Below are 19,052 nucleotides of genomic sequence, written 5' to 3'. Positions count from 1 at the left end.
GTTTCACTGCTGAACTTTAAGTTCTGTCACTTTATTGAAGGAGTTTGATCGTAATAATTTAGGAAAAACCTGTGAAATAACAGTGTTTCACTGCTGAACTTTGAGTTCTGTCACTTAATTGAAGGAGTTTGATTGTAAAAACGATGGGAAAACATGTAAAATAACAGTGTTTCACTGCTGAACTTTAAGTTTTGTCACTTTATTGAAGGAGTTTGATCGTAATAATTTAGGAAAAACCTGTGAAATAACAGTGTTTCAATGCTGAACTTTGAGTTCTGTCACTTAATTGAAGGAGTTTGATTGTAATAATTATGGGAAAACATGTCAAATAACAGTGTTTCACTGCTGAACTTTAAGTTCTGTCACTTTATTGAAGGAGTTTGATCGTAATAATTTAGGAAAAACCTGTGAAATAACAGTGTTTCACTGCTGAACTTTAAGTTCTGTCACTTTATTGAAGGAGTTTGATCGTAATAATTTAGGAAAAACCTGTGAAAGAACAGTGTTTCACTGCTGAACTTTGAGTGCTGTCACTTAATTGAAGGAGTTTGATTGTAATAATTCTGGGAAAACATGTAAAATAACAGTGTTTCACTGCTGAACTTTAAGTTATGTCACTTTATTGAAGGAGTTTGATCATAATAATTTAGGAAAAACCTGTGAAATAACAGTGTTTCACTGCTGAACTTTAAGTTCTGTCACTTTATTGAAGGAGTTTGATCGTAATAATTTAGGAAAAACCTGTGAAATAACAGTGTTTCACTGCTGAACTTTGAGTTCTGTCACTTAATTGAAGGAGTTTGATCGTAATAATTTAGGAAAAACCTGTGAAAGAACATTGTTTCACTGCTGAACTTTGAGTGCTGTCACTTAATTGAAGGAGTTTGATTGTAATAATTCTGGGAAAACATGTAAAATAACAGTGTTTCACTGCTGAACTTTAAGTTATGTCACTTTATTGAAGGAGTTTGATCATAATAATTTAGGAAAAACCTGTGAAATAACAGTGTTTCACTGCTGAACTTTAGGTTCTGTCACTTTATTGAAGGAGTTTGATCGTAATAATTTAGGAAAAACCTGTGAAATAACAGCGTTTCACTGCTGAAATTTGAGTTCTGTCACTTCATTGAAGGAGTTTGATTGTAATAATTATGGGAAAACATGTAAAATAACAGTGTTTCACTGCTGAACTTTAAGTTCTGTCACTTTATTGAAGGAGTTTGATCGTAATAATTTAGGAAAGACCTGTGAAATAACAGTGTTTCACTGCTGAACTTTGAGTTATGTCACTTAATTGAAGGAGTTTCATTATAAATGTAGGGAAAACTTGTGAAATAACAGTGTTTCGCTGCTGAACTTTAAGTTCTGTCACTTTATTGAAGAAGTTTGATCGTAATAATTTAGGAAAAACCTGTGAAATAACAGTGTTTCACTGCTGAACTTTGAGTTCTGTCACTTAATTGAAGGAGTTTGATTGTAATAATTATGGGAAAACATGTAAAATAACAGTGTTTCACTGCTGAACTTTAAGTTCTGTCACTTTATTGAAGGAGTTTGATCGTAATAATTTAGGAAAAACCTGTGAAATAACAGTGTTTCACTGCTGAACTTTGAGTGCTGTCACTTAATTGAAGGAGTTTGATTGTAATAATTCTGGGAAAACATGTAAAATAACAGTGTTTCACTGCTGAACTTTAAGTTATGTCACTTTATTGAAGGAGTTTGATCATAATAATTTAGGAAAAACCTGTGAAATAACAGTGTTTCACTGCTGAACTTTAAGTTCTGTCACTTTATTGAAGGAGTTTGATCGTAATAATTTAAGAAAAACCTGTGAAATAACAGTGTTTCACTGCTGAACTTTGAGTTCTGTCACTTAATTGAAGGAGTTTGATTGTAAAAACGATGGGAAAACATGTAAAATAACAGTGTTTCACTGCTGAACTTTAAGTTTTGTCACTTTATTGAAGGAGTTTGATCGTAATAATTTAGGAAAAACCTGTGAAATAACAGTGTTTCAATGCTGAACTTTGAGTTCTGTCACTTAATTGAAGGAGTTTGATTGTAATAATTATGGGAAAACATGTAAAATAACAGTGTTTCACTGCTGAACTTTAAGTTATGTCACTTTATTGAAGGAGTTTGATCATAATAATTTAGGAAAAACCTGTGAAATAACAGTGTTTCACTGCTGAACTTTAAGTTCTGTCACTTTATTGAAGGAGTTTGATCGTAATAATTTAGGAAAAACCTGTGAAAGAACAGTGTTTCACTGCTGAACTTTGAGTGCTGTCACTTAATTGAAGGAGTTTGATTGTAATAATTCTGGGAAAACATGTAAAATAACAGTGTTTCACTGCTGAACTTTAAGTTATGTCACTTTATTGAAGGAGTTTGATCATAATAATTTAGGAAAAACCTGTGAAATAACAGTGTTTCACTGCTGAACTTTGAGTTATGTCACTTAATTGAAGGAGTTTGATCGTAATAATTTAGGAAAAACCTGTGAAAGAACATTGTTTCACTGCTGAACTTTGAGTTCTGTCACTTAATTGAAGGAGTTTGATTGTAATAATTATGGGAAAACCTGTAAAATAACAGTGTTTCACTGCTGAACTTTAAGTTATGTCACTTAATTGAAGGAGTTTGATCGTAATAATTTAGGAAAAACCTGTGAAATAACAGTGTTTCACTGCTGAACTTTGAGTTCTGTCACTTAATTGAAGGAGTTTGATTGCAATAATTATGGGAAAACATGTAAAATAACAGTGTTTCACTGCTGAACTTTAAGTTCTGTCACTTTATTGAAGGAGTTTGATCGTAATAATTTAGGAAAAACCTCTGAAATAACAGTGTTTCACTGCTGAACTTTGAGTGCTGTCACTTAATTGAAGGAGTTTGATTGTAATAATTCTGGGAAAACATGTAAAATAACAGTGTTTCACTGCTGAACTTTAAGTTATGTCACTTTATTGAAGGAGTTTGATCATAATAATTTAGGAAAAACCTGTGAAATAACAGTGTTTCACTGCTGAACTTTAAGTTCTGTCACTTTATTGAAGGAGTTTGATCGTAATAATTTAGGAAAAACCTGTGAAATAACAGTGTTTCACTGCTGAACTTTGAGTTCTGTCACTTAATTGAAGGAGTTTGATTGTAAAAACGATGGGAAAACATGTAAAATAACAGTGTTTCACTGCTGAACTTTAAGTTTTGTCACTTTATTGAAGGAGTTTGATCGTAATAATTTAGGAAAAACCTGTGAAATAACAGTGTTTCAATGCTGAACTTTGAGTTCTGTCACTTAATTGAAGGAGTTTGATTGTAATAATTATGGGAAAACATGTAAAATAACAGTGTTTCACTGCTGAACTTTAAGTTATGTCACTTTATTGAAGGAGTTTGATCATAATAATTTAGGAAAAACCTGTGAAATAACAGTGTTTCACTGCTGAACTTTAAGTTCTGTCACTTTATTGAAGGAGTTTGATCGTAATAATTTAGGAAAAACCTGTGAAAGAACAGTGTTTCACTGCTGAACTTTGAGTGCTGTCACTTAATTGAAGGAGTTTGATTGTAATAATTCTGGGAAAACATGTAAAATAACAGTGTTTCACTGCTGAACTTTAAGTTATGTCACTTTATTGAAGGAGTTTGATCATAATAATTTAGGAAAAACCTGTGAAATAACAGTGTTTCACTGCTGAACTTTAAGTTCTGTCACTTTATTGAAGGAGTTTGATCGTAATAATTTAGGAAAAACCTGTGAAATAACAGTGTTTCACTGCTGAACTTTGAGTTCTGTCACTTAATTGAAGGAGTTTGATCGTAATAATTTAGGAAAAACCTGTGAAAGAACATTGTTTCACTGCTGAACTTTGAGTGCTGTCACTTAATTGAAGGAGTTTGATTGTAATAATTCTGGGAAAACATGTAAAATAACAGTGTTTCACTGCTGAACTTTAAGTTATGTCACTTTATTGAAGGAGTTTGATCATAATAATTTAGGAAAAACCTGTGAAATAACAGTGTTTCACTGCTGAACTTTAAGTTCTGTCACTTTATTGAAGGAGTTTGATCGTAATAATTTAGGAAAAACCTGTGAAATAACAGCGTTTCACTGCTGAAATTTGAGTTCTGTCACTTCATTGAAGGAGTTTGATTGTAATAATTATGGGAAAACATGTAAAATAACAGTGTTTCACTGCTGAACTTTAAGTTCTGTCACTTTATTGAAGGAGTTTGATCGTAATAATTTAGGAAAGACCTGTGAAATAACAGTGTTTCACTGCTGAACTTTGAGTTATGTCACTTAATTGAAGGAGTTTCATTATAAATGTAGGGAAAACTTGTGAAATAACAGTGTTTCGCTGCTGAACTTTAAGTTCTGTCACTTTATTGAAGAAGTTTGATCGTAATAATTTAGGAAAAACCTGTGAAATAACAGTGTTTCACTGCTGAACTTTAAGTTCTGTCACTTAATTGAAGGAGTTTGATTGTAATAATTATGCGAAAACATGTAAAATAACAGTGTTTCACTGCTGAACTTTAAGTTCTGTCACTTTATTGAAGGAGTTTGATCGTAATAATTTAGGAAAAACCTGTGAAATAACAGTGTTTCACTGCTGAACTTTGAGTGCTGTCACTTAATTGAAGGAGTTTGATTGTAATAATTATGGGAAAACATGTAAAATAACAGTGTTTCACTGCTGAACTTTAAGTTCTGTCACTTTATTGAAGGAGTTTGATCGTAATAATTTAGGAAAAACCTGTGAAATAACAGTGTTTCACTGCTGAACTTTGAGTGCTGTCACTTAATTGAAGGAGTTTGATTGTAATAATTCTGGGAAAACATGTAAAATAACAGTGTTTCACTGCTGAACTTTAAGTTATGTCACTTTATTGAAGAAGTTTGATCATAATAATTTAGGAAAAACCTGTGAAATAACAGTGTTTCACTGCTGAACTTTAAGTTCTGTCACTTAATTGAAGGAGTTTGATTGTAATAATTATGGGAAAACATGTAAAATAACAGTGTTTCACTGCTGAACTTTAAGTTCTGTCACTTTATTGAAGGAGTTTGATCGTAATAATTTAGGAAAAACCTGTGAAATAACAGTGTTTCACTGCTGAACTTTGAGTGCTGTCACTTAATTGAAGGAGTTTGATTGTAATAATTATGGGAAAACATGTAAAATAACAGTGTTTCACTGCTGAACTTTAAGTTCTGTCACTTTATTGAAGGAGTTTGATTGTAATAATTTAGGAAAAACCTGTGAAATAACAGTGTTTCACTGCTGAACTTTGAGTGCTGTCACTTAATTGAAGGAGTTTGATTGTAATAATTCTGGGAAAACATGTAAAATAACAGTGTTTCACTGCTGAACTTTAAGTTATGTCACTTTATTGAAGGAGTTTGATCATAATAATTTAGGAAAAACCTGTGAAATAACAGTGTTTCACTGCTGAACTTTAAGTTCTGTCACTTTATTGAAGGAGTTTGATCGTAATAATTTAGGAAAAACCTGTGAAATAACAGTGTTTCACTGCTGAACTTTGAGTTCTGTCACTTAATTGAAGGAGTTTGATTGTAATAATTATGGGAAACATGTAAAATAACAGTATTTCACTGCTGAACTTTAAGTTCTGTCACTTTATTGAAGGAGTTTGATCGTAATAATTTAGGAAAAACCTGTGTCACATAGTAATGTCTAAAGACAATATAGAATATAAGCTGGAGCGGGCCGTATGTGAAAACCAGCCCCTCCAGTAGTGCATTAAGCAAGGTCCCAGGCGGGTAAAGAAAATAAACAAAGGCGTTTTCAAATGGTAAATGATATTTATTATAGCGGGGCTTAAAACCCACCGTTCCCAAAGGAGAAATGATATTTATTATAGTGGGGATTTAAACCCACAGTACAAACAAAGGGCAAAGGGTAATGGAGAACAAACAGGGAGAACGGTAAGGGGAGAACACACAAGATAATTATCATGGAGTTGAGCACAAGAGCCAACACAAGCCCTAGTGACCTAGTGTCACAGGACACAACCACAAGCCCTGCGGTTGGCAGTCTGGGAATCCCCCAGCAAATGTACACAACGTGCACAGCACAATATAATTCCACACAACAGTGGCAAAAAGGCAGAAGGCCCAATACATAGATATATATATATATTAATTCCACACAAGTGGCAAAAAGGCAAGAGGCCACAATATATAGATATATACTCACCTGGTAGCTATACCAACACAAATATAATGCCTACCAGGTAAGTGGTGTGAACAGCAAGATCACACAATAGATCAGTCCCACACAACAGTGGAAACAAAGGGCAGTATTATAATAATTACTCCACACAAACAGTGGTAAATCGAGGGCAACCTCCAACTCTATGGTCACTGGCAAATGACTCCATGAGGCGCCCCGATGTGTGCCACCTCCCAATCTCTTAACCACCCAATATCCACTGCCTGTCTTGAAGATGCACCAATCAGGGGCAACCAATCCAATCAGGGAGATGAGTGGCATCTGCGGAAACAGAAACAGCGATTAGGAGATGACACAACACCACACATAGAAAACACAAATAATATATTACCCTGATGTTACATGGTGTTAAAATATATGGCAATAATGATAATGAACAACCCACGTACGTGACACCTCCCCCCATAGAAGCGAACCTACCGGGTGAACAAAACATTATTTCCTATACAACCAACATCAGAGCAGTACCCCCAGACCTACCCTCTGGATAAGGCATCGGCCACAACATTGTCCACCCCCTTTTTGTGACGGATGACAATGTTGTAGCCCTGCACCAACAGGGCCCAACGCATCAACCTCTGGTTGTGGTTATACATATGAGCCAAGAACACCAGGGGATTGTGGTCCGTGTGGAACAACACCGGAATAGCGCTGGAACCCACGTACACCTCGAAGTGCTGGAGAGCGAGGAGCATCGCCAGCGTCTCCTTCTCGATGGTCGAGTAGTTCAACTGATGCAGCTTGAACTTCACAGAGAAGTAGCAAACCGGATGATGCACCTCGCCCTCTCCCGCCTGCAACAGCACAACTCCAGCCCCAGCAGCACTCGCGTCGACCTCCAGCTGAAAGGGCAACGCAAAGTCAGGGGCTGCCAGAACAGGGGCACTGCATAGGAGAGACTTAGCAGCCTCGAAGGCGCACTGACACTCCTCGGACCACACAAACGGTACAATAGGACTACATAAAGAAGTGAGGGGAGCCACCACCACAGAAAAATTCCTACAAAAACACCGGTAATACCCTGCCATCCCCAGGAAACTCCGTAGCTCGTGCCTCGTGGAAGGAGCCGGATACGCCAGGATCGCTGTCACCTTAGCGTCCACCGGGCGGACCTGTCCGTGACCCACCTGCTTCCCCAAGTACGTCACCGTGGCTTTCCCAAACTCACACTTGGCGAGGTTCAGAGTCAACGAAGCCTCCGCCAAGCGTGCAAAAACCACCCGTAATTTGTCAATGTGCTCCCCCCAAGTGTCCGAGTACACCACCACATCGTCCAAATAGACGTTACACTTAGACACACCCCCCAACACCATGTGCATCAAACGTTGGAACGTGGCCGGTGCGTTCCTCATTCCGAAGGCCATGACGGTGTACTGCAAAAAATGGTCTGGTGTAACGAACGCCGAAATATCAGATGCTCGCTCTGTCAGGGGAACCTGCCAGTACCCCTTCAAGAGATCGAGTTTCGTAATAAATACAGCGGGACCAATACTGTCAATGCAGTCATCCATTCTGGGCAACGGGAACGAGTCAGGCACCGTCACCGCGTTCACCTTCCTGTAATCAGTGCAGAACCGGGGAGACCCATCAGCCTTGGGAGCTAAAAGGCAAGGAGAGCTCCAGGGACTACGGCTATCCTTAGCCATCCCATGTTCCATCAGATACTCAGCCTCCTTCCTCATCACCTCCCTCTTCGCCACCGGACACCGATATGCATGTTGTTTAATGGGGGTCGCACCCCCCACATCAATATCGTGCTCCAGGACGGTCGTTCTGGAAGGCAAATCAGACAACAACACAGGATAGGATAACAGTTGACGTACATCATCACTCTGTGACTCGGGCAGATACAACAGATGGGCAGTGACCTCACTCATGAACTCCGAGTTAGTCAAACGCCCCGTCTGCTGACCCTCGGACAACGCCTTCAAATCGTCGTCCGGCAGGGGATTAACACACGTTAACAAAACAGCTGGAACAGCTCCTGGGCTGCCAGACTGCACCTCCTGCTCACTCTCACCAGCACGGGTGAGGTACTTCTTCAACATGTTAATATGACACAACCGTGTCTTCCTGCGCCTCTCGGGCGTACATATAACATAATTGGTGTCTGATACTTTCCTCTCCACCTTATAGGGCCCTGCAAACCGGGCAGAGAGAGCTGACCCAGGCATGGGCAGCAAAACCAGCACTTCATCGCCAGCCTCGAACTGCCGCCCCACCGCCTTCTTGTCAAACCTCACCTTCATCTCCCCCTGGGCAGAGGCGAGGGCCTCCCTAGCCAGCGAGGACGCACAGCGGAGACGCTCCTTGCACCGGGAGACAAAATCAAACACAGTCGATTTAGGAGAAGAACCAGACAACATCTTCTCTTTGAGCAGTTTCAATGGACCATGCACACCGTGACCAAACACTAACTCTGCTGGGCTAAACCCAAGTGACTCCTGTTTAGCATCCCGAATAGCAAACAGTACAAATGGCACACCCTCGTCCCAACCACAACCCGTATCAACACAGAACTTTTTTAGCATCGCCTTCAGCGTCTGGTGCCAGCGCTCTAGTGCCCCCTGCGATTCAGGATGGTACGCGCTTGACACCGTGTGACTGATACCCAAAGCCTGTAACGATTGATTAAAGGTCTTAGACATGAAATTCGAGCCTTGATCACTTTGCACGGTTTTTGGTAAACCGTAAGTTGCAAAAAACTTGTTTAATGCCTTGGTAATTGCTGGGGCAGTAATCTTCCTCAGAGGTATCGCCTCTGGGAAACGGGTGGCAAGACACATAATAGTCAACATGTATTGGTGACCGCCTTTGTCTTAGGCAGGGGGCCAACACAGTCAATGATCACATGTTCAAAAGGTTCCCCTATCGCTGGAATGGGGTGCAGGGGAGCTAAAGGAACCCCCTGATTTGGCTTTCCCACAATTTGACATGTACTACAAGTACTACAAAATTTTACCACATCGGCCTTCAGACCGGGCCAAAAGAAATGTTGCAGTATTCTGTCATAAGTCTTTGAAATACCCAAGTGCCCAGACCAAATATGTTCATGAGCTAACATCAAAACGTGACGTCTACACTCCACTGGTAATACAACCTGGTGCACTACATTCTAGGCATCCCCACACTCTAAGCCTGTCACACCTGGCCTAGCTACCCAAGTTCGCATCAACACCCCTTCCTCCATTAAGAAGGTTTGTTTCCTACTATCAGTAGTGCTGGCTACTGCCGCAAAACAACTTGTTAGGGAGGAATCATTTTTCTGAGCGTCAATCAACGCTTGACGCGTTAGAGGCAACGGCATGTCGGAAAACTGGGGATTTACCAGTTTCCCCTGAACGCTACTCACACCCCTTTTCATCTCGTCACTAGACGGCCACCTGTCCTCAGCGAGAGCCTCGCCACAGATGGAGTCACGCAGCGTCACCACCTGCTCTCGTCTCTCCTGAGCCCTAGTCACAGCACAGATAGGAAAAACATTTGGGTGACTTTTAATCAGCGCCTCGCACAGAAAATCAGACACTGGGGCGTCCACCATCTCCAGAAATGGAATTACCTTCCCCCCAGCTATATTATTCCCCATGATAAAATCAATTCCGGCTACCGGAAAAGATGAACGAACCGCCACGGAAAAACAACCTGTGACTAGTTCTGATCTCACATGTATCATATGTAACGGAGCGGGTGTGAAGCCCATTTCTATCCCGCGCACAATAGCACTTGACTTACAAGACGACTCCTCATTTAACGGCAATACATCCGCCAGAATAAAGGACTGCGAACCACCTGTATCACGAAGGATCCTCACCTCGCGTTGGTCACAGACTTTACCCGACAGTGACACAAAACCAGAAAATATAAAAGGTTCGAAACAACTGTCTGGTTTCTCCTGCTCTGGGCGTGAGACAGTGCTAATCAACCCCACCCCCTTTGGTTTCTGAGCTGGCTTTTTAGTATCTTGCCGATCGCGCACAAATGCATAACAGTCTGCCACCAAATGACCTGGCTTCTTACAATAATTACAATGTCTCTTTTCAGACGGAGGCGAGCGTGGCCGATACGCACGCTCGCCATTTCCCCAAAATGGTAATTCCCGAGAGGGAAACGCACCGTTTTTAACATACACAGTATCGTTACGCACAGAAGCATGTTTGTGCGTCAACGCCAATTCATCCGCCAAAACAGCAGCGTCTTGGAGAGTAGACACTTTCTGTTCATTCAGATACACCACGGTTCGTTCGGGCATACAGAGTTTAAATTGTTCCATGAGTACTAACTCGCTCATGGCTGCAAGATCCTGCACCTTACTCGCCGCGCACCATCGTTCAAAAAGATTCCTCTGTTCACGGGAGAAATCAGTATTTGTCTGAGAAGGGGATTTTCTGAGCGAGCGAAAACGCTGTCTATATGCTTCGGGAACCAACTCTTGCACACGTAAAACATCATTCTTCACTCGCTCATAATCTTGACTGTCACCCATAGTTAATGACGCAACCGCTGCACTGGCTTTGCCAGTGAGCCTGGTCTGAAGTAAAATCACCCACATATCCTCCGGCCAATGCAGAGCCTGTGCAATCCGCTCACGGGGTAGGGACCTTGGTTGTCGATACTGGAGATGACGGGTGCTCAAGTAATCTCGCCTTATGGTACATACATGTGGGTATATGCATGTATATATGTATATATATGTATATATATGTATGTATATATATATATTCTTATTAATTTATATATTTAATTTATACATGACTATTTTTTTTTCATTATTCTGATTTAACTGATGGTCTTGTCATTGTCGTTATTATTATTATTATTATTATTATTATTATTATTATTATTACTGTTATTGTCCTGTGATGTCTTGTTTATTAGTATTGTTATTGTATTGTATTGTCTTGTTTCATGTTGAAAAGGGAAAATAAAGAAACTGTGAAAAAAAAAAAAAAAAAAAAAAAAAGCATGAAAAATAAGCCTCTACCTCTGACTCGGAACATGGGCACCAGATTAACGTGCTGGCCGATATTAAAGTGAGCCGGGGAAACCCCAGCTGGAGAGGAGGTAGCACTACCACTACCAGCTTCCAACCTCATCCTCTCTATGGTCAGTTGAAGTTCCCTGTCTTTCTCCCTCTCTTCCCTTCTCTCATCCCTGTCTCTCTCCTCTCTCCTCTCATCCCTGTCTCTCTCCTCTCTCTCCTTTTCTCGCTCTTCCCTGCGCAAAACCGCTCTCTCCTCCATCTGGAGACGGGAAAAACGCAGGCTAGAGCGCTTATGGCTAGAAGACGTGGATTCTTTATCTGAATCGACACCCCCCTCACTCTCAACTCTGGGCGTACTACCATTTTTCCTAATAGCACCACCCTCCGGGTTAAGATCACCTAAGGGAGATTTATTGTCAGTGTTTTCAACCTCCTGGTCCACTAACAGTGAGTCACTATGACTTACCACTCCCCGAGCCGTGCTGAACACCTGTTGCTCCACTAACCCAGCTATTACAGCCGCCTTCATATCAGCCTTGGACTGGGAACTTTGCACAGTAATATTATAATGTTTAGCAATAAGGCATAACTCCGCCTTAGTGCAACTATCCAAATGATCCTCTGACGGATCCACTACAAAGACCTCCAAAACAAACGCCGACGCAGCCATAATATGTCCTTATGCGTGACTATGATACACCAAAAAAATATATAACGTCCTCACTTAGCCAACCATGACCGTGTGCAATAATAATAGACACATTCTGCATTTATACCTCTTAACCAAAACAATCCAACTGACCACATCTACTACAATTGAAAACAATAACAAATGTTCCTAACCACTCAACTAGGGTCACCTGTGTCACTCTAGCCTATCCCAGCTAAACTACTCCCCTAACGGGATGAGGGCTACACATATCTTCAGTCGCTTACCGATTTCATTGCGCGCTCCACCGGAATCACGACTCGTGCCCCCCACCCCCTAGCCAGGCAGGCGACCCCCCTGTTACCTATGTGGTAGAAAAAAGAGATCTGGTTAAGAGCATACACGAATGGTTAATTATTATACAAAAACACGGCATGGATACATAAATACCAATAAACAACAACGCCACTTTACCTGACACCATCAGCCCCTATGTCAAACGTACACAGCAGACCGGCATTGAGCCCCCCATGTCACAAGGACATGAAAGACCGGAAATGAGCCCCCATGTCACATAGTAATGTCTAAAGACAATATAGAATATAAGCTGGAGCGGGCCGTATGTGAAAACCAGCCCCTCCAGTAGTGCATTAAGCAAGGTCCCAGGCAGGTAAAGAAAATAAACAAAGGCGTTTTCAAATGGTAAATGATATTTATTATAGCGGGGCTTAAAACCCACCGTTCCCAAAGGAGAAATGATATTTATTATAGTGGGGATTTAAACCCACAGTACAAACAAAGGGCAAAGGGTAATGGAGTACAAACAGGGAGAAGGGTAAGGGGAGAACACACAAGATAATTATCATGGAGTTGAGCACAAGAGCCAACACAAGCCCTAGTGACCTAGTGTCACAGGACACAACCACAAGCCCTGCGGTTGGCAGTCTGGGAATCCCCCAGCAAATGTACACAACGTGCACAGCACAATATAATTCCACACAACAGTGGCAAAAAGGCAGAAGGCCCAATACATAGATATATATATATTAATTCCACACAAGTGGCAAAAAGGCAAGAGGCCACAATATATATATATATAGATATATACTCACCAGGTAGCTATACCAACACAAATATAATGCCTACCAGGTAAGTGGTGTGAACAGCAAGATCACACAATAGATCAGTCCCACACAACAGTGGAAACAAAGGGCAGTATTATAATAATTACTCCACACAAACAGTGGTAAATCAAGGGCAACCTCCAACTCTATGGTCACTGGCAAATGACTCCATGAGGCGCCCCGATGTGTGCCACCTCCCAATCTCTTAACCACCCATCTCCACTGCCTGTCTTGAAGATGCACCAATCAGGGGCAACCAATCCAATCAGGGAGATGAGTGGCATCTGCGGAAACAGAAACAGCGATTAGGAGATGACACAACACCACACATAGAAAACACAAATAATATATTACCCTGTTACATGGTGTTAAAATATATGGCAATAATGATAATGAACAACCCACGTACGTGACACCTGTGAAATAACAGTGTTTCACTGCTGAACTTTGAGTTCTGTCACTTAATTGAAGGAGTTTGATTGTAATAATTATGGGAAAACATGTAAAATAACAGTGTTTCACTGCTGAACTTTAAGTTCTGTCACTTTATTGAAGGAGTTTGATCGTAATAATTTAGGAAAAACCTGTGAAATAACAGTGTTTCACTGCTGAATTTTGAGTGCTGTCACTTAATTGAAGGAGTTTGATTGTAATAATTCTGGGAAAACATGTAATATAACAGTGTTTCACTGCTGAACTTTAAGTTATGTCACTTTATTGAAGGAGTTTGATCATAATAATTTAGGAAAAACAACCAGTGAAATAACAGTGTTTCACTGCTGAACTTTAAGTTCTGTCACTTTATTGAAGGAGTTTGATCGTAATAATTTAGGAAAGACCTGTGAAATAACAGTGTTTCACTGCTGAACTTTGAGTTATGTCACTTAATTGAAGGAGTTTCATCATAAATGTAGGGAAAACTTGTGAAATAACAGTGTTTCACTGCTGAACTTTAAGTTCTGTCACTTTATTGAAGGAGTTTGATCGTAATAATTTAGGAAAAACCTGTGAAATAACAGTGTTTCACTGCTGAACTTTAAGTTCTGTCACTTAATTGAAGGAGTTTGATTGTAATAATTGTGGGAAAACATGTAAAATAACAGTGTTTCACTGCTGAACTTTAAGTTCTGTCACTTTATTGAAGGAGTTTGATCATAATAATTTAGGAAAAACCTGTGAAATAACAGTGTTTCACTGCTGAACTTTGAGTGCTGTCACTTAATTGAAGGAGTTTGATTGTAATAATTCTGGGAAAACATGTAAAATAACAGTGTTTCACTGCTGAACTTTAAGTTATGTCACTTTATTGAAGAAGTTTGATCATAATAATTTAGGAAAAACCTGTGAAATAACAGTGTTTCACTGCTGAACTTTAAGTTCTGTCACTTTATTGAAGGAGTTTGATCGTAATAATTTAGGAAAGACCTGTGAAATAACAGTGTTTCACTGCTGAACTTTGAGTTATGTCACTTAATTAAAGGAGTTTCATCATAAATGTAGGGAACACTTGTGAAATAACAGTGTTTCACTGCTGAACTTTAAGTTCTGTCACTTTATTGAAGATGTTTGATCATAATAATGTAGGAAAAAACCTGTAAAATAACAGTGTTTCACTGCTGAACCTAACCTGTCAATTAACAGTGGTTCTCTGTTCTCTGGTTCTCAAATAATAAACAGAATTATCTGTAAATGTATTGCTTTTCCACTTTATTTTAATTCTGGTATTTCAATGTAATTTTACAGTAAATCTCTGGCTGCCAAGCTGCCAGACATTTACTGTTTTTTTACTGATTTTTTTCTTACAGACAGTGATACCGACTGTAAACAGTGATACCTACAGTGATACCTACTGTAGACAGTGATACCTAGACAGTGATACCGACTGTAGACAGTGATACCTAGACAGTTATACCTACAGTAGGCAGTGATACCTAGAGAGTGATACCTACTGTACAGTGATACCTAGACCATACCTGTCAACCATCCCGTTTTTCCCGGGATTGTCCCGTATTTCAACCTTCCTTCCCGCCGTCATCCCGTTTCCCGTATTTTTCCTGTTTAAAAAAAATATATATTTTTTTTTTACAAAATGGCTGCAATTCCCCTCCGTGACGAAAGGTGGCAGCAGTGTAGATTAGAACGTTAGCACAGGAAGTCAGACCGGAAGACGGTTGCGACCCAAAGAAGAAGACCAGCGACCAGATAAAGGAGGGGGTTAGCGTCAAATGTATTACATTCTTCTTCTTCTTCTTATTTGAATTTCCAGCAGTGTAGACGCATCGTGGCGTATTACTGCCCTCCACAATTCTTGCTTCGCCCACACTTGAGAAAGTTTACACTCTTCTTCTTCTTCTTCTTCTTCTCATCTTCAAAACACATTTCTATCGTCTCTGTCTCCTTCTTCTCTGCTCCTCTTGTCATACAATCACAATACAAACATCATCTCCTCTCTTGGAGGGCCCCCCCAAGAGGGGGAACCCTCCATCTCATCGCCACTCGAGATTCTACAACTACCTACCTACAAAAGGCAGACAAGGCTCACTCTCGGCCGTGGTTTCTCAGTGTATAATGTATGGTGCTCTCCCTCAACATGCGAGTAGGGTGAGACAACACCATTCTTTAGTCCAAATAATACCCTACTTTATACTATATTATTGTCATTAGTTTAATGTAAAGTCAGTCTTACATTGGCACTGCTTTAACGTTGCATATAAAAGTCTGGTAGAGTTGGGAGTCTCTTCCTTCTCTCTTAAATCATTCTTTGGCATGGATAATGAGAACCACCAGCTGATCACAGAGGCAGTGCTGACATTTCTGCATGCTTCAGAGTTGTACCAGAGGATATAGCGTTAGTGTATTTATTAGTATTGGACAGGCAAGAGGAGCAGAGAAGAAGGAGAAAGTGTGTGTTGAAGAGGCCTAAATATGGCACACCACTAGTGTAGTATAAGAACTGAGGAGGGAAGAAATACGCCAAGAAAGAAGAAGAAGAAGAAGAAGAAGAAGAAGAAGAAGAAGAAGAAGAAGAAGAAGAAGAAGAAGAAGAAGAAGAAGAAGAAGAAGAAACCATCAAAAGAATTGCGGAGGGCAGTAATACGCCACGATGCGTCTACACTGCCGGAAATTCTAAAGAAGAAGAAGAAGAAGAAGAGCAAATGTAAAGTTAATCAATACACAATGAAACAATATATTTATCTATATCACATGTCAAAACTACTTTAATAAAAGAATATTTCCGTTTTTCATTTCTACTCATTCATCCAAAACAAGACAGCAATTCTACTTCTGCATGCACCGGGAGAATTGAGCTCATAGCACAGATTTGGAGTTGATAGAATGGACATTGCTGTTCTTAGGAAATGTTGCAAATGGTGGAAATAATGGAAATAAACATTTCTAACATTAACATTTAGTGTATGTTTAAAGTTGATACATTGAGGCATGGTAGAATTTCACTTTATATTACAGCAGTATCCGTTTTTAACATTACAATTAGTGTCTGACACTATAGACACATGTTAAAAGTCAAAGTCAACTTTGTCATTTTCCAATTTGTGCAAGACATACAGAAAAATTCAATTACGTGCCCCCCTTCCCACGGTGTATATAGAAAGACACAATATACAACACACAGGACTAGGGGTGCACCGATATATCGGTCGGGTATCGGTATCGGCCGATAAGTGCCTTGTTGACTGCTATCGGCCTATCGGCCGATAAGCTCAAATGTGCCGATAGCAGTCGCCGATAAATAAGCATCAATTTGTGTAGTGTCAAAAGGCAAAAAAAAAAAAGTTCACTCGCGACCTACCTGCACAACGCCCGCCGTCCCCCACACACACACACACACAAGCTACTGCATCACAGTTACTACTTATGATTAACAAGGCATTCGTTTTGTGGCATTAACGTGATATAGTTAGTGTTACACGGACAATAACATCAGCATATTATTATTACCCATAGCAGCAAGGCATTACTCGGAGTCCGTTCATAGCTCAGTTCCATTCCGTTGCTCATTCCGTACCCAACTACCCACTACTAGTTAGTTAGCACCATCCAGGCATCAACGTGATCTCCCGGTACGGTAGCTAGTTAGTTAGCACCATCCAGGCATCAACGTGATCTCCCGGTACGGTAGCTAGTTAGTTAGCACCATCCAGGCATCAACGTGAGCTCCCGGTACGGTAGCTAGTTAGTTAGCACCATCCAGGCATCAACGTGAGCTCCCGGTACGGTAGCTAGTTAGTTAGCACCATCCAGGCATCAACGTGATCTCCCGGTACGGTAGCTAGTTAGTTAGCACCATCCAGGCATCAACGTGAGCTCCCGGTACGGTAGCTAGTTAGTTAGCACCATCCAGGCATCAACGTGATCTCCCGGTACGGTAGCTAGTTAGTTAGCACCATCCAGGCATCAACGTGAGCTCCCGGTACGGTAGCTAGTTAGTTAGCACCATCCAGGCATCAACGTGAGCTCCCGGTACGGTAGCTAGTTAGTTAATAACGTTATATAGTTAGTGTTAGACCTTCAATATAACATCAGCATATTATTTACCCGAACACAGCAAGTAAGCAAGGCATTATTCCGTTCATAGCTCCGTTGCTCATTCCGTACCAAACAACCCATTCTGCAATCTGTTAATAAAGTTTTCAACCAGACAAATGTATAGAAAGGCTTTGTTTTATTATAACATTTGTTGCAGTAAAATCATTATGTCTCATTTGGTCATGCTGTAGAGCGCTGGTCGGCGGGCCGGGCAGCTAAGGTATTAGCTACGTTAAGTTTGTTGTGATGTGCTCTCGAGTGAGTCGCAAGCAGATCAATGGCGGCATGCCCGAAAGTAGAAAACGCTTGCCGATTGGTGGTAAGAACAGCAGGAGGTGGGTGCTAGCGGTGTGGCGTAATTGGCCGAATCGACTGTCAATCAAAATGGTTCCATTGCATTGGTTGAAAGCTCTGGTTGAAAGAATAGTATCCCGCTGCAGGCCGCCAGAATGGTTCCATTGCATTGGTTGAAAGCTCTGGTTGAGAAAATAGTATCCCTCTGCAGGCCGCCAGACGATACTGGGAGAGAGATAGTGATACCATAAACATATTTATTGATGTTTCCTTTTTTTAAGTAAGTAAAGAGGCCTACAAATACAAACATACACATACAAATATACAGTAGTTTCATAAAAAAAATTAAATAAAAAAAATTAAATAAAAAAAAAAATTAAAAAAAATTAAAAATACTTATATACAAATATACAAATATCGGTATCGGTATCGGCCGATAGTGTTAGTTGAACAATCGGTATCGGTATCGGTGGCCAATTTTCATATCGGTGCATCCCTACACAGGACTATGTACAATATAAACAGTGCCTACAATTAAATTAATGAATGAATTAAATAAGAGGTAAAAGAGAACTTAGTGTAAATATTATTTCATTTGTGTCAACGTTATAAAAAAAGCCTTGTGTATCATGTTATAAGCATAGCGAATGCATTTTAGAAGTGGGCGGCTAATTTCTGGTCAAGTCTTATATGGTCATTTGGGAGTCGGGAGAGATAGGCTCTTGAGGGGGGTGTAAAAGGGGCTCCTCAGAGGGACACTGCGACCTTGGATGCCAACGTTATCCGCCTGCTCTGAATCTAATGAATGGAGCAGTGTTTTAACAGTTTCTTTAGAGAGAGAGATAAGCATGACTTCATGGATTTAACGACCAACCCTATTGTGGGGCCCCAGAGGATTAAGACTCTGAAATTACACTCACAGGATATAAAAAGAAATAAAAAAAAACTATTATAAAAAAAAAATTATAATCATTTTTGTCATTTAAATTTTCCATTCGAAAAACCCTGACAAAGTTTGAATCACTTTATTCAAATTGAGGATTTAGTTTGAGGATATATATAAAAAAAAAAAAAAATTATAAATTCTTTTTTTGTTATTTAACTTTTTTAATTAAAAAACGAAGGTTCGAATGTCCGTTCGAAGAACCCTGACGAAGTTTGAATCCCAAAAACAGGTTTCGGGGAAA

The sequence above is a fragment of the Notolepis coatsorum genome (genome assembly GCF_963971535.1).
Source record: "Notolepis coatsorum genome assembly, chromosome: 15".
NCBI classification, from domain to species: Eukaryota; Metazoa; Chordata; class Actinopteri; order Aulopiformes; family Paralepididae; genus Notolepis; species Notolepis coatsorum.
Note: the sequence above shows the minus strand (reverse complement) of the source record.